General features: G+C 35.2%; 1 long non-coding RNA gene across 1 annotated transcript in view; it reads right to left on the reverse strand.

Moving 5' to 3' along the window:
• Positions 1-11,837, reverse strand: part of LOC120521637 — a 31,149-nt gene extending 19,312 nt beyond the window's left edge. Inside the window, exon 1 of the long non-coding RNA XR_005632180.1 lies at positions 11,665-11,837. This is a non-coding gene — a long non-coding RNA (uncharacterized LOC120521637). The remainder of the gene's footprint in view (positions 1-11,664) is intronic.
• Positions 11,838-13,744: the final 1,907 nt, after the last annotated feature.

The following is a 13,744-nucleotide window of genomic DNA, read 5'->3' on the forward strand; positions in this document are numbered from 1 at the left end:
AGATAGATAGATGAAAGGCACTATATGATTAAAATACAGATAGATAGATAGATAGATAGATAGATAGATAGATAGATAGATAGATGAAAGGCACTATATAATTAAAATACACATAGATAGATAGATAGATGAAAGGCACTATATGATTAAAATACAGATAGATAGATAGATAGATAGATAGATAGATAGATAGATAGATAGATAGATAGATGAATGAAAGGAAGTATATGATCGATAGATAGATAGATAGATAGATAGATAGATAGATAGATAGATAGATAGATAGATAGATAGATACATAGATGAAAGGCACTATATAATCGATACATAGATAGATAGATAGATAGATAGATAGATAGATAGATAGATAGATGAAAGGCACTATATAATCGATAGATAGATAGATAGATAGATAGATAGATAGATAGATAGATAGATAGATAGATAGATGAAAGGCAGTATATAGATAGATAGATAGATAGATAGATAGATAGATAGATAGATAGATAGATAGATAGATAGATAGATAGATAGATAGATAGATAGATAGATAGATAGATAGATAGATAGATAGAATGATGAATAATAGATAGATAGATAGATAGATAGATGAAAGGCACTATATAATTGATACATAGATAGATAGATGAATAGAAGGAACTATATGATAGATAGATAGATAGATAGATATATAGATAGATAGATAGATAGATAGATAGATAGATGAAAGGCACTATATAATTAAAATACACATAGATAGATAGATAGATGAAAGGCACTATATGATTAAAATACAGATAGATGATAGATAGATAGATCGATAGATAGATAGATAGATAGATAGATAGATGAAAGGCACTATTTAATAGATAGATAGATAGATAGATAGATAGATAGAAGAAAGGCACTATATAATCGATACATAGATAGATAGATAGATAGATAGATAGATAGATAGATAGATAGATAGATAGATAGAAAGGCACTATATAATCGATAGATAGATAGATAGATAGATAGATAGATAGATAGATAGATAGATAGATAGATAGATAGATAGATAGATAGATAGATAGATAGATAAAAGCCACTATATGATAGATAGATAGATAGATAGATAGATAGATAGATAGATAGATAGATAGATAGATAGATGAATGAAAGGCACTATATAATTGATAGATAGATAGATAGATAGATAGATAGATAGATAGATAGATAGATAGATAGATAGATAGATAGATGAAAGGAACTATATGATCGATAGATAGATAGATAGATAGATAGATAGATAGATGAAAGACACTATATAATAGATAGATAGATAGATAGATAGATAGATAGATAGATAGATAGATAGATGAAAGGCACTATATAATCGATAGATAGATGAATGAAAGGAACTATATGATAGATAGATAGATAGATAGATAAATGAAAAGCACTATATAATCGATAGATAGATAGATAGATAGATAGATATATAGATAGATAGATAGATAGATAGATAGATAGATAGATAGATAGATGAAAGGCACTATATAATTAAAATACACATAGATAGATAGATAGATAGATAGATAAATGAAAGGCACTATATAATAGATAGATAGATAGATAGATAGATAGATAGATAGATAGATAGATAGATAGATAGATAGATAGATAGATGAAAGGCACTATATAATCGATAGATAGATAGATAGATAGATAGATAGATAGATAGATAGATAGATAGATAGATGAATGAAAGGCACTATATAATTAATAGATAGATAGATAGATAGATAGATAGATAGATAGATAGATAGATAGATAGATAGATAGATAGATAGATGAAAGGCACTATATAATTAAAGTAGAGATAGATAGATAGATAGATAGATAGATAGATAGATAGATAGATAGATAGATAGATAGATAGATAGATAGATATGAAAGGCACTATTTGATAGATAGATAGATAGATAGATAGATAGATAGATAGATGATAGATAGATAGATAGATAGATGAAAGGCACTATATAATGATAGATAGATAGATAGATAGATAGATAGATAGATAGATAGATAGATAGATAGATATATGAAAGGCACTATTCGAAAGATAGATAGATAGATAGATAGATAGATAGATAGATAGATAGATAGATAGATAGATAGATAGATAGATAGATGATGAAAGGCAGTGTATAATCGATAGATAGATAGATAGATAGATAGATAGATAGATAGATAGATAGATAGATAGATAGATAGATAGATAGATAGATAGATAGATAGATAGATAGATGAAAGGTAGTATATAATAGATACATAGATAGATAGATAGATATATAGATAGATAGATAGATAGATAGATAGATAGATAGATAGATAGATAGATAGATAGTGTGAGCTGGAGGGCTGATCGCACCCCAAATAGAGACAGACGCCCCTGGGAAAACCACAAACCCTGAAACACTGACTACACATTGCTCCTTATCCTTGCACTATAGCGCGTAATACAAGCCTTGCGGTACTCCGCCGACTTATAAGCCTAGCAGCGCCTGTCAGTTTGGGAATGATTGTTTGCTTTATCTCTCTCTACTCCTAAGGAACTGTTATATCTGACTTGTCATGGAGCACGTTTAAAGCTCATGTGTTTTGCGGTGTCTGAATAAAAATCCTTCTTTTCTACACCTTCTGTGTCTCTGCAAATCTGTGACCAAAGCGTGACAATAGATAGATAGATAGATAGATGGATAGATAGATGAAAGGCACTATATAATCGATAGATAGATAGATAGATGAATGAAAGGAACTATATGATCGTTAGATAGATAGATAGATAGATAGATAGATAGATAGATAGATAGATAGATAGATGAATGAAAGGCACTATATAATTGATAGATAGATAGATAGATAGATAGATAGATAGATAGATAGATAGATAGATAGATAGATAGATGAAAGGCACTATATAATCAATAGATAGATAGATAGATAGATAGATAGATAGATAGATAGATAGATAGATAGATAGATAGATAGATAGATAGATAGATAGATACTATTGATCGATAGATAGATAGATAGATAGATAGATAGATAGATAGATAGATAGATAGATAGATAGATAGATAGATAGATGAATGAAAGGAAGTACTATATAATCGATAGATAGATAGATAGATAGATAGATAGATAGATAGATAGATAGATAGATAGATAGATGATATGAAAGGCACTATATAATCGATAGATAGATAGATAGATAGATAGATAGATAGATAGATAGATAGATAGATAGATAGATCGATAGATAGATAGATAGATGGATGAAAGGCACTATATAATTAAAATACACATAGATAGATAGATAGATAGATAGATGAAAGGCACTGTATGATTAAAATACAGATAGATAGATAGATAGATAGATAGATAGATAGATAGATAGATAGATAGATAGATAGATAGATAGATAGATAGATGAAAAGCACTATATAATCGATAGATAGATAGATAGATAGATAGATAGATAGATAGATAGATAGATATATAGATAGATAGATAGATAGATAGATAGATAGATAGATAGATAGATAGATAGATAGATGAAAGCCACTATATAATCGATAGATAGATAGATAGATAGATAGATACTGTAGATAGATAGATAGATAGATAGATAGATAGATAGACAAATGAAAGGCACTATATAATCGATAGAGAGATTGATTGATGGATGAAAGGCACTATATAATCGACAGATAGATAGATAGATAGATAGATAGATAGATAGATAGATAGATAGATAGATAGATAGATAGATAGATAGAAGGCACTATATAATTAAAATACACATAGATAGATAGATAGATAGATAGATAGATAGATAGATAGATAGATAGATAGATAGATAGATAGATAGATAGATAGATAGATAGATAGATAGATAGATGAAAGGCACTATATAATTAAAGTAGAGATAGATAGATAGATAGATAGATAGATAGATAGATAGATAGATAGATAGATAGATAGATAGATAGATATGAAAGGCACTATTTGATAGATAGATAGATAGATAGATAGATAGATAGATAGATAGATAGATAGATAGATAGATAGATAGATGAATGAAAGGCACTATATAATCGATAGATAGATAGATAGATAGATAGATAGATGAAAGGCACTATATAATCGATAGATAGATAGATAGATAGATAGATAGATAGATAGATAGATAGATAGATATGAAAGGCACTATTCGAAAGATAGATAGATAGATAGATAGATAGATAGATAGATAGATAGATAGATAGATAGATAGATAGATAGATGAAAGGCACTATATAATCAATAGATAGATAGATAGATGAATGAAAGGAACTATATGATAGATCGATAGATAGATAGATAGATAGATAGATAGATAGATAGATAGATAGATAGATAGATGAAAGGCACTATTTAATCGATAAATAGATAGATAGATAGATAGATGAAAGGTAGTATATAATAGATAGATAGATAGATAGATAGATAAATAGATAGATAGATAGATAGATGAAAGGAACTATATAATCAATACATAGATAGATAGATAGATAGATAGATAGATAGATAGATAGATAGATAGATAGATAGATAGATAGTGTGAGCTGGAGGGCTGATCGCACCCCAAATAGAGACAGACGCCCCTGGGAAAACCACAAACCCTGAAACACTGACTACACATTGCTCCTTATCCTTGCACTATAACGCGTAATACAAGCCTCAGCGGTACTCCCGACTTATAAGCCTTATGCAGCTGTCAGTTTGGGAATTGATTGTTTGCTTTTATCTCTCTCTGCTCCTAGCGGAACTGTTATATCTGACTTGTCATGGAGCACGTTTAAGCTCATGTGTTTGTGGTGTCTGAATAAAATCCTTCTTTTTTTCTACGACCTTCTGTGTCTCTGTGCAAATCTGTGACCCAAGCGTGACAATAGATAGATAGATAGATAGATAGATAGATAGATGAAAGGCACTATATAATCGATAGATAGATAGATAGATGAATGAAAGGAACTATATGATCGTTAGATAGAAAGATAGATAGATAGATAGATAGATAGATAGATAGATAGATAGATAGATAGATAGATAGATAGATAGATGAATGAAAGGCACTATATAATTGATAGATAGATAGATAGATAGATAGATAGATAGATAGATAGATAGATAGATAGATAGATAGATAGATAGATAGATAGATAGATAGATAGAAGGCACTATATAATTAAAATACACATAGATAGATAGATAGATAGATAGATAGATAGATAGATAGATAGATAGATAGATAGATAGATGAATGAAAGGCACTATATAATTGATAGATAGATAGATAGATAGATAGATAGATAGATAGATAGATAGATAGATAGATAGATAGATGAAAGGCACTATATAATTAAAGTAGAGATAGATAGATAGATAGATAGATAGATAGATAGATAGATAGATAGATAGATGAATGAAAGGCACTATATAATTGATAGATAGATAGATAGATAATATTTTTCATATTATTTGCTTATTATCCTGAGATATCTTGTATTTATTCAACCTGAGAGGGACTGCTACAGTATATGTAAGCACATATAAACATGGCCAACAAGAAGGGGGGTCCGAAAGAATCGAAGACTAAAGCTACATCCAAGCTACGATCAGCAAGCCCTAGCTCGAGATACGGCATCTCAGAGACAGACCTGGCTCAGATGGGCGAAAGTACAGACTCCTCGGGACCACGGTCCACTACATCATCGCCGGCTGAGAGCGAAAAGGGGAGCGAGGGTGCAATCGTGAGTGCAGATCTGGATAGCTCGCCGATCGGAGAAGATCACCTGAAGTTGGAAAGGGCCTTGAAGTCCGCGGCTTCAATTACGCAACTACGCGAGCTGGGAGCAGCAGGGACACCGGCTTCAGCAGAGTCTGCTGCTTCATCTTTGGTACAAAAAAGCACAATTGAACTATCTGAACTGAAGGTGCTGCTTGCTGAGCTCATGCAAGATATAAAGAAAAGCGAGAAGGCTAATGAGAAAGCAACGGCAAAGGCACATGAGAGACTGAAACAGGATTTGAAACAGGAGATGGAAAGGCTGCGTCAAGAGGTGCAACTTGAGCTTCGACAGGTGCTGGGTAAAATTGAAGAGCGCATTCAGGAAAACTCGGTTCAACTGAGCACGCTTACTGATCAATTGGAGGATCTCAAGGAGACATTCACGTATCGGATTGAAATGGCCGAAAAGGCAGCTGCCAGTGCCGAGGAAAAAGCAGTTAATGTCAGCTCCGAATGCAAAAAACTTGGAGACAGACTGGCTGCTTTGGAAGATGGGAGTAGAAGGTATAATGTCAGAATTGAAGGTCTGCCTGAGAATCGAGAAAGTTCAAACCCTGTGAAATTCGCAGCTGAACTTTTTTCCAAAATAATCGGGAGGACTTTAAAGCAGAATCTGAGATAGCAGCGCTTACAGCGTCGGATCAAACACCGTTAGACCCCGACCAAGATCTTTTATAGTTCGTTTTGAATGATTATCATTTAAGCTAGAGGTGATGGCACTCCTCAGAAAAAAGGAAGATATTACATATGAAAATAACCACATTCGTATCTTCCCTGACTTCTCTCCAGCAACAGCTACTAAACGCGCAGCCTTCTACAACATTAAACAGCGGTTACAGCAAGCCAGCGTCAAATACAGCCTCTTGTATCCGGCAAAACTGAAAGTGGAATGGCAGGGTCAATTCTATGTCTTCGCTAGCAAGGAAGAAGCAGAAAAGAATTAAGAAAGCTGATCCCGGACTATTCTGATACATAATAGTGAGTCATGGCGTTAATGATATAGCAATGATTAACAATCTACTGTCTGATCTGTTTGTTTTAAAATACAGGTTTTATCAGAATATATTCTCATTATTACTTAGTATTACTAGGGCGCTATCTGTTTATGTTTTATTGTGCTTAATTAATCTTTTTTTTTTTTCTTTTTTCTTTTCTAATTATTTTATCTTTACCCTAAACGAGACTGTTCAATATCATACCCTTGGTTTATTGTTATTGCTATTACTGCATTAAGACATGTTATGCTTATTCTGGACACATTTTTAACACCATCACCCGGGTTTATTATCTGGGTGTATCATCTTAATGCACTAAAATTGCTGAAGACTATATATATATTTTAAGTGCAAAACTCTTTTTTTTAAGAGTATATTGATAATAGATATCTCTATCTTTTAACCCTAAAGCGCCGCTGCATTGGGGCTTGTTGTGCTTTGGACGGACTGGGACTGCGTGAAGTGGGTTTTAGCCTCACTTGGGGAGGCAAAAAGGGAGGGTGGGGGGTTAAGGGGGAAGAGAAAGAGAGCAGGCTTGATCTATACCTAATCTATCATCTCAATCTTTATAATTATAACTATCAACGTAATAATAAGCTGCATGGCAACAACTCTTGGGGAAATAGGAAATTAAGACCAAAGATGTCTCACTTCCAGTTAAGACTATAAAATGACATCAAAAACTCAGAATCAGTGTCTCCATGATGGGACAGTTAACTTCGTAAGCTGGAATGTTAAAGGCCTGAATCAAGAATTAAAGAGAAAGAAAGTACTTTCTCACCTAACAGGTCTAAATGCTAAAATAGTATTTTTACAGGAAACCCACTTACTAAGCAAGGATCAGTTCCGCTGCAAAAGACTGGACTGGCCAAATGTTCCATTCTAGTTTTACAAGAAAACTAGAGGTGTGGGAATTCTCATACATAGAACAGTACCATTTGTAGCATCAGATGTAGTATTGGATCCTGAAGGGAGATATGTAATGGTCATGGGAGACTTATCTAACTGTAAAATGATTTTGATAAATGTTTATGCACCTAATGTTGATGATAAGGAATTTATACAAAATTTATTTGCATCCATTCCCAATCTGAACACTCATAAAGTTATAATGGCTGGGGACTTTAATTGTGTTCTAAATCCACTTTTAGATAGACTTCCTCCACAGGGGAACGCAACTAACACTGCAAAGATAATTACAAAGTTTATAACTGATCACAACTTATCAGATCCCTGGAGGTTTTAAACCCAAATTCAAGAACATATTCTTTCTACTCACCAGTACATCATTGCTACTCAAGGATTGATTACTTCTTTATAGATAATAACTTCTTGCCTAAGATTAAATCTTGCAAATACGATGCTATTGTTATTTCAGACCATGCACCTATGATCTTGGAGCTGAAATTACTAAGCCCCATACACTCACCCCGCAGATGGCGTCTCAATCCGCTTCTATTAGCTGACGAGAATTGTACTGAATTTATATCCAAACAAATCAAATTCTTTCTAGAGACAAATACATCCCCGAGATCTCTGCAGGAATTCTCTGGGAAACTCTTAAGGCCTTCTTAAGAGGACAGATTATCTCATATCTTTCCCACAGAAATAAATCCAAAGCCAAGAAAGTAGCAGAGATAAAAGCGAAATTACTAAAATAGATGAAGAACATGCCAGACTACCAAGCGAGACTCTACATAGGAGGAGGCAGGCTCTACATTCAGAATTAAACCTCTTGACAACTAAAGAAACTGAACAACTAATTTACAAATCCAGACATCATTATTATGAACATGGAGAGAAAGCTAATAAGCTTTTAGCTCAACAAATTCACAAGCAAGAAGTGCAATGCAATCTCGTAATTACTAACACGAATGGAGATAAAATCATCGAACACAAAAATATAATGCACACTTTTAGAGACTACTATAAATCCCTATATACTACTGAGTTTAAAGAAGACAATACACAATCTAATGCATTTCTGGATACATTACAGATACCACAAATAGACGCTATTAGTGTGGAGGAACTTAATAAACCTCTGGCATTATCAGAATTACTAGATGCTATAAAGTCACTCCAAGGCGGGAAAAGCAGCAGGCCCTGATGGCTACCCTGCAGAGTTTTACAAGAAATTCTCCGCTCAGCTAGCTCCCTCCTATTAGCAACATTTACAGAAGCCAGAGATAACCAATCTCTTCCACAAACCTTTCGCCAAGCACTAATCACTGTCTTTCCAAAACAAAATAAGGACTTATTACAATGTGCATCATACAGACCAATTTCACTTCTGAATAATGACGTTAAAATACTCTCTAAAATCATAGCTAGAAGGATGGAGAAAGTGCTCCCTCGTAATATCACAAGACCAAACTGGATTTATTAGGGGCCGGCACTTATCTTCAAATCTTCGACGCCTGTTTAATGTAATATACTCACCAACTAAATCAAACACCCCAGAAATATTATTATCATTGGATGCAGAAAAAGCATTCGACATGATTGAATGGAAATACCTTTTTACTACATTGGAGAAGTTTGGGTTTGGCCCGAACATTTGTGCATGGATTAAATTACTGTATACTAACCCAGAAGCTTCAGTTTGCATCAATAACATTTGCTCAGACTACTTTAAACTAGAACGTGGCACTAGACAAGGATGCCCTTGTCACCACTGCTGTTTGCGATTGCCATTGAACCACTGGCAATACATTGTCGAAATACTGATCAGATAAAGGGGATTAGCAGAGAAGGACTGGAACAGAAAATCTCATTATATGCAGATGATATGGTACTGTATATATGTGCAGTCTTAGCAGCACTCACAGAATTTCAAAAGCTCTCTGGTCTCAGAATTAATCTGAATAAAAGTGTACTCTTTCCAGTGAATTCTCAAGCATATAATATTAGATTAGACACCCTACCTTTTATCATTGCAGAACAGTTTAAATACCTCGGGTTAATCATCACAAGTAAACATAAAGCTCTTTATTAGCAAAATTTTGCTGTCTGCATGGAAAAAATTAAACAAGACTTGCATAGATGGTCAACCCTTCATCTCACACTAGCTGGAAGAATTAACACTGTTAAGATGAATATTCTTCCTAAGCTCCTTTTTTTATTTCAAAACATCCCAATATACATTAATAAATCATTCTTTAAGCAATTAGATTCAACAATAACCTCATTTATTTGGAATTCAAAACATCCACGCATCAAAGAGCGACCCTACAAAGACAAAAGGCAGAAGGTGGCATGGCTCTACCTAACTTCCAGTTTTATTACTGGGCAGCAAATATACAGGTGATAAGAACCTGGACACAAATAGAAGAACATACACAGGCTTGGACCGCAATAGAAGTAAAATCCTGCAGTACTTCTTTGTATTCCTTGCTCTGTGCTCCAATAAACACACGTTATCGGCAATACACTAATAACCCAATTGTGCTCCACTCACTTAGAATCTGGAACCAATGTAGAAAGCATTTTAAGACGGAGAAGCTTCTATCTGTGGCACCTCTGCAAGAGAACCACCTCTTTCAACCTTCACAAACATATGCAGTTTTAATATCTGGAAAAATTTGGAATTAACTTGCTTAGAGATCTTTATATAGACAACGTCTTTGCATCCTATGAACAATTACATTCCAAATTTAACATTCCAGCTACACATTTCTTTCACTATCTTCAAATCAGGAACTTTGTTAAACAGAACCTTCCAGATTTTCCTCATCTTGCACCCTCATCCACGCTGGAAAAATTATTGCTCAATTTCAAGGAGTTAGACTCCATCTCTACAATATATAAAATCCTTTTACAATCCCTTCCTTTCAAAGATCCAAGAGGACACTGGGAAAATGACCTCTCAATTAATATATCAGAAAAGGAGTGGAAAGTAGCAATGCAGAGAATTCACTCAAGCTCCATATGCAAAGCATACAATTATACAACTCAAAATTATATATCGAGCACATCTGTCTCGACTAAAACTCTCAAAATGTTTCCAGGGCATGATCCAACCTGCGAACGTTGCAACCAAGCCCCAGCCTCACTAGGTCACATGTTCTGGGCCTGCACCAAATTAACATTATTCTGGACAAAATTTTTAATTACCTTACAGACAGCCTTGGACTCACAATCCCTCCTAACCCATTAACAGCTGTGTTTGGGGTTCTTCCAGAGGGGCTTAAAGTGGAGAAGGACAAACAAATTGTGATTGCATTCACTACACTGTTGGCACGCAGACTCATTCTGATAAACTGGAAGAACCCAAACTCTCCTCTTTAAGTCAGTGGGAAACTGATGTGTTATATTATTTAAAATTGGAAAAATCAAATACTCAGTTAGAGGATCTGTACAGACTTTTTTCAAAACATGGCAGGATCTAATCAGTAATATTTTAAAATAAGTTTATAAAGCACAGAGAATTTATTAATTTAGGTATGTTTACAAGCCTTAAATTTAACGCCGTTTGGCTTGCTCTCTCTCTCAGGGGTGGGGATCGATCTGTTCTTAACATAATTCTTTTTTTTTTTTTGTAAGAACTTGATTGATTTGTATGGATTGTAATAAAATTTATAAAAAAAAAATAAAAAAAAAAACAAATGCACTATATAATTGATAGATAGATAGATAGATAGATTCTTATCTTTGTTGTCCTTCCTGTCTGTCACCTCAGTCAGCTCCACTTGTCACTGTCACTCTGGTCACTCCATATGATGTCATGTGATCAGCCCGCCCATCAATAACACATTCACACCCCCACCCCTCCCCCTCTTTACTCACCTCAGTATCTTTAATTTACAGTTGTCACTCCTGAGCCCCTCACTCAGCTGACGAGCCCCTGAATCTCCCAGGTTGTTGTTGCTCAGGTTCAGTTCAGTCAGCCGTGAGTTTGGAGACGAGAGGACCGAGGAGAGAGCTGAGCAGCAGGCCGAGGTGAGACCACAAGACATCAGCCTGTGGAGAAGAAGAGAGACGAGTGAGGACAGACAGACAGACAGAAGGACACACAGCACAAGGGCTCAATGACTGCGCCGTCTTCACTGAAATGCACTTTGACCCTGAGACCACCGCTGTCCTTATAAGGTAAGGCACTATATACCTGACAGCGTCTTCTGCCTTCCTGCCACACTGACTGGTGACAAGTCACTCAAAGTGACATGTGGATAGGAATGTGAAGGACGTGAGGCTGACAGTGTCCTGCACTCGGGGGTCCAGACAGACTTGTCAAAGCTGATGACAGTGGAGGGACCACCTTGGATTTGTGCCTAACTGAGGACATGGAGGGGCTTTGACTGATTTGCAGGACCCCATCCATTGATTTCTGTCAGACATGCCGGTCACTGCTGGACATCGGAGAGCACGACACTCGAGTGTCTGTCATGGTGGGCTCTCCTGATGTCAGACCATTTAGACGATGAGGACCCTCTGTCTGTCTATGGTGACAAAGACTGGACTGACTGTGTGATCAGTGACATAATGAACAGGGTGGACAGAACTGACATGTGACACTTCTGACACTCACACGTCACATGCTGACCGGTGCCACTGACCAGCTGACCTCAGACCACTAAAGGCCTCACTGCTGGTGACCTCAGTTTTCTTATTTCTCTCCTAATTTGTAATAAAGCCAGTGGACGAGCTCTGAATGGACACTCAGCATCCCAAAGTCCAGTCCCCTGGGCACAGAGGTGGTCTGAGTGGACTGTGAAGTGACCCCCATTACTGCTGACCACTGCTGTCCACTCCCAGCCCTCCTCTGACCTGAGCTGCCCATTCAGAGCAAAATGGCAGAGTGACCTGCTAGCATCGCCACCTGCTGGTAGGAGTTAGAAATGACACAAGTGACATCTCAGTGACATCAAACCACACGGAGAATTAAAGAATAAAAAGACAAGAAGAACAGCAGCTGGGCCACCGAAAGAGAAAAGAATCAGAAGATCACAAGAAGAACACGTCAGGGGCTCAGAAAAGGACGAGAATCATCAGGAATTCAGCAGTCCGGACCACCAGCATTAACTCACCTGTGAAGATCAGGAAACAAATCACAAGAACAACAACACATCCCATAATAAACAGACAGAATATGAGAGAATGTGAAAAGAAAACCCAAACAATCGTCTCTTCATAGCTCAGTCCTAAATCACAAGCAAATCCTTTTAGATCTGAAGAGACAAGTGAAGCCCCCCATGGCAGCCTGTTTGAGGGGAGATAGATAGATAGATAGATGGATAGATAGATAGATAGATAGATGAAAGGCACTATATAATTAAAATACACATAGATAGATAGATAGATGGATGAAAGGCACTATATAATCGATAGATAGATAGATAGATGGAAGAAAGGCACCATATAATTAAAATACACATAGATAGATAGATAGATAGATGAAAGGCACTATATAATTAAAATACACATAGATAGATAGATAGATGGATGAAAGGCACTATATAATCGATAGATAGATAGATAGATGGATGAAAGGCACCATATAATTAAAATACACATAGATAGATAGATAGATGGATGAAAGGCACTATATAATTAAAATACACATAGATAGATAGATAGATGGATGAAAGGCACTATATAATCGATAGATAGATGGATGAAAGGCACTATATAATCGATAGATAGATAGATAGATAGATAGATAGATAGATAGATAGATAGATAGATAGATGGATGAAAGGCACTATATAATAGATGGATAGATAGACAAAAGGAACTATATAATCGATAGATAGATAGATAGATAGATAGATAGATAGATAGATAGATGAAAGGAACTATATAATCATAGATAGATAGATAGATAGATAGATAGATAGATAGATAGATAGATAGATAGATGGATGAA

The sequence above is a fragment of the Polypterus senegalus genome, chromosome 2 (assembly GCF_016835505.1).
Source record: "Polypterus senegalus isolate Bchr_013 chromosome 2, ASM1683550v1, whole genome shotgun sequence".
In the NCBI taxonomy this organism is placed as follows: domain Eukaryota; kingdom Metazoa; phylum Chordata; class Cladistia; order Polypteriformes; family Polypteridae; genus Polypterus; species Polypterus senegalus.